We start from the raw sequence: 4121 nt of genomic DNA, 5'->3' as shown, positions 1-4121 counted from the left end.
GCATATCTTATGATTTCTACGGGATGTATCTTAACTGTACGTTTTGTCTACATTTTTGCTGTATTTAATCTGATCTTTACTGCAACTGTTTATTATGTGTATTATTTTATCGTGGTTTTTCCTTGTGTACGATTCATATGATAACAAATTCTTTTTATTTAACACGATCTTTAATGATATAATAGTGCAAAAAGTACATAGTTGCAATGTGTATACATTTCAAATTGGAGTATTGCACTTTTACAACAATTTTGTCTTTTTCATATATTTCCATTATTTGGGGTGTTATATTAGTGTATATGAGTATCTACATATTTAATATTAAGCTTGCCATTTTCAACTGTTTATCACTAATATTGAATATTATCAATGATGCATACAGCATTAAAAATTTCTGCGAGAAATAAAAATAATTTATAATAATATTAAAATAATTATGCAATTAAAAGAAACAAAATTGCATTTTTAATAAAACATGTTATTTAATAATTATATGAAAACATACCAAAAATTGAGTATTTTTTAAATTCTTGCCAATAATTTAAATAAAAATTACAAAAAATCGCAATTAAAATAAAATTAAAAAATTTAGAAAATCTTAAACAGGAATTTAGTAACAGTTTTAAAATTGTGAGTACATAAAAACTATATATAAGATAACTGATATTATAAAAAAATTTTAAATGTGATTAGTTATTATACATTCAATTTTACCGTATAAACTTAGAGCTGACGTTTCTTTACTTTTTTATGTATTCTAACAATAAAAATTGTAAAACAAAGTAGAAGTTAAGCAAGAAATAGAAACAAAAAAAGTTTAAGAATGACAAAAGAATAGCGAAATAATTAATTATCTATATCAGCAAGCAAATCAAGGTAATACAAGTTTGTACAAAACACTTTTTAACAGAATTAAGGGTGGAAGTTCTATATTCGACAGAAAAAGAAGAAGAAAATGAACGAAGCATGAGTAAAAGAGGAAGAAAGTTATCGTAAAGGCAGAATGAGAAGCTGTAGGACGAGATAATGGTCTGTATTGCATGGCTGTTGATGTTTGAAAGGGAAGCTAAATAAGCGCGAATACCTCGCGGCGAGTGCCAAAACAACAAAGCCATTGTTCGTCGTTAATCACCGATCTGCCATCAAACAACCACAAAGAACGAATTGCCTGAAACTTGAGAACCAGATCATGGCAACTACTTCGACTATTCCGCGTTTTTCTTTTTGAAATAGCTTAACTTGACTGCGTCTTGATTTGGCGCATTCTGTATTGCTATATATTTTTATAAATACACAGTTGGAAAATTTGTGTTAAATTTAACACATTTTATGTGTCATAAATAGACCACTTAAATTTTTGTGTTAATTTGACAGAAGATGGAATATGTTGGAAATTAATACAAAAATTTTAACAAGGACCGACTTTAACACAAATACAAAATATTTTGTACTAAATGCACATTGTTTTTGCGAAAAAAAGACGAAACGAACAAAAATTAATATGAATGAAATCATACGAATAAACAGTAGAAGTTTGCTTTTATATTATCTAATCATAAATAAATTAGATTTCAGTAGAAAGGAATAAGAAAATAGAGAACAAAATCTATCCAGAGAAAGAAGTTCTTTACGATCAGTTCAGCTTTACGTAATATAAAAATAAGAATTGTGCAATTGCTATAGAAATAACAGCTTGATAGAATTTTTTTTTATGAACATAATCAATAATTATTTCCTGTTTATTTCCGTTATAATTTTCTCATATTATTCACAATCAGACGCCAAGACTGAAAATTGTGTTGGTAGTACTGCAAAATATTAATAATAAAAAACACTCGCATTTCGATTATTTCCGTATTATAAGTGCTATGTAATAGTGGAATTATACAAATGCAAATAGGGTATGATGATAACGTTGTTGTAATGTTATTATTTCGAACTGGCGTCAGCCGGTCGGTGTAATTTAGCGAATCAATTACAACGAAACGATTAGACTATCTCTCAGCGGCAATAACATATAACGACGGCACATCTGTAATGTTACGACGGTTATTACCGCGAGACGATTATGGTTGCCATGTTGAGCTGTGCGGAGACATATTGTTCTGTGACAAACACGTACCGATCGTGTAATTGATATCTGTAACAATCCTAATGTCTGTCTCGGGAAATAATACACCTTGCCGGCTGTAATAGTGATTTAAGTTCGATACGGTGTATCTTGCGGAAATTATTATTTATTATAAAAACAAAAATTGTTAAAACGTAAATTATTTTTATTCTTTTATTACATTTTCCTTTGTACTTATAAAATTGCAATTGCAAATAAAATTTACGGATTACTAATGTTATTTTTATATTTTTTTTATAAAATAATGTACATGGAAATATGTAAAAATTTAGTCACATATAGATCTGAAAATAATTGTGTTAAACCATGAAAATAATTGTAGGACGCCCAAGCCAGTCATGTTAGAACGCTAGAATGTCAAAATTTTTTGCAGCATAACTCATTATGCTTGAACATAATTATTTTGATGGTTCAACAAATTATTTTCTGTACCTAACTAAATTAGAAATTCAGCAAAATCGTTCTTTTTGTGTACCTTTACTATTTTGGCATATACTATAGAGGAAATTAAGTGCATTAAATATTTTATGTTTATATAAAAATGCAATAATTTGACTGATATTCAAATGCAAATGATTGATTAATTGAATTGTCTAATGGTACGCGGTAAAATCTGCGAACAGTTCGCAAAAATATGGCTTAAAGCACCGCGTGCCAGAAATCTCTCCCTATCGAAAGTGACAAGCTCGGCTGGGGTGCGGTGATGAGTTACGCAAAATTACCCCCGCATGTGGTTTCGTGTCTCTTCCTCCCACTGTCACAGACAGGAGGATGTGATTCGTGTCGGAATCGACACGAAAGAAGAGCAGAGAATAGATCGGAGGTGACAGAACACAGTGACGTGAGCTATGTGTTGGCGAGACTGTTTGACCATGGCATCCCGTCTGGCTGGCTGCATCTCAACGACCAGCGTAACTTCGTGTCACCGCATTAGAATTAATGCATCCGTTTTTCGTTGGTTTTGGTGGACAGAGCATTCAGAGTACGAAGCACACGTATATACTCGTTATACATTTTGTTTACGTAAATCGAATATTCACAGATTCGCATGTATTTTAATTAAGCTAAAATTTTTGTTCCTGTGTAATATGTTGAAATTGCATTATAAAATTTTGTATGCAAAAATTGGTTTTTGAGATACATAGTAATAACAAATTTTTTAAATAATAAGCACATTCTAAAAGCTGCGATATGTTTGTAATTAAAAATTATTTAATAATACGGTAAAGCACAACAAAACAACAAAATAATAATATAAAAACATGTTTTTTTATCAAAATTTAGACTTTTATATTATAATTTTCGAATTGTTTGAGTTTTTTGATGTCGCTATAATAAAGTTTAAAGAGCAATAGATACATTAATAAGTATTATAATAATGAAAGGTTTATCGGAAAGAATATAAAGATAATAAGATAATAATGACGAGTTATATGTAAAGAAACTAATTGTAATGCTAATGAAATAATATATGCTGAAGTTTCTTGTAAGCCTCATTTGTAAATAAAAAGAGAGAGAGAGAGAATTTGAATAAAATAAAATAATAATAAGATTACTTAAGTACAACACTTGTGAACATTCTTTATTTAATCCTTATTTAACTTTGATAAATGTCAAGAATGAAATGATTCCAAGAGCATTATGAAAATTGGATTGCAACTCTATATTCTCTTTTGTTTTCTGATTTGATAGACGTCTCCAGATATTCAACTTGATAATGCTTATCATCTTCTGTCGTACGTTCCACTCTGGAGTTATATCAACATGTAGGAAATGGAAGTTAGATTAGTCAGTAGAATATGTTTCATCACAAAATTCAAATGAAATTTTGAGTAGTTTTCAATTATCTTTTCAGTAAACTTGGTGCCAGTGATGCCAGACTGCAGACGCAAGCCAGTAATGCGGACTTGATTGTAGACATAATCAGTAAGGATATTTTATGTCAGTATCTTTGGTTTTCACGTGAAAGTCATGTGATCGCTATTTTAAT

General features: G+C 29.6%; 1 protein-coding gene across 2 annotated transcripts in view; it reads left to right on the top strand.

Annotated features, from left to right (window-relative positions):
* The window catches only part of LOC108747741 (glutamate receptor ionotropic, kainate 2), a 229756-nt gene that overhangs the window by 39637 nt on the left and 185998 nt on the right, over positions 1-4121 (top strand). Inside the window, exon 1 of one of the 2 annotated variants that reach the window (XM_018485436.1) lies at positions 4012-4057. The exons of the other annotated variant lie outside the window; for it this stretch is intronic. The gene's annotated coding sequence lies outside the window, so the exon portion shown is untranslated. Of the gene's footprint in view, positions 1-4011; positions 4058-4121 lie in introns of those variants that run through there. 2 annotated transcript variants of the gene reach the window in all.

Source organism: Trachymyrmex septentrionalis, unplaced genomic scaffold (genome assembly GCF_001594115.1).
Source record: "Trachymyrmex septentrionalis isolate Tsep2-gDNA-1 unplaced genomic scaffold, Tsep1.0 scaffold20, whole genome shotgun sequence".
NCBI classification, from domain to species: domain Eukaryota; kingdom Metazoa; phylum Arthropoda; class Insecta; order Hymenoptera; family Formicidae; genus Trachymyrmex; species Trachymyrmex septentrionalis.
Note: the sequence above shows the minus strand (reverse complement) of the source record. Positions and strands in the feature narration are given on the sequence as shown.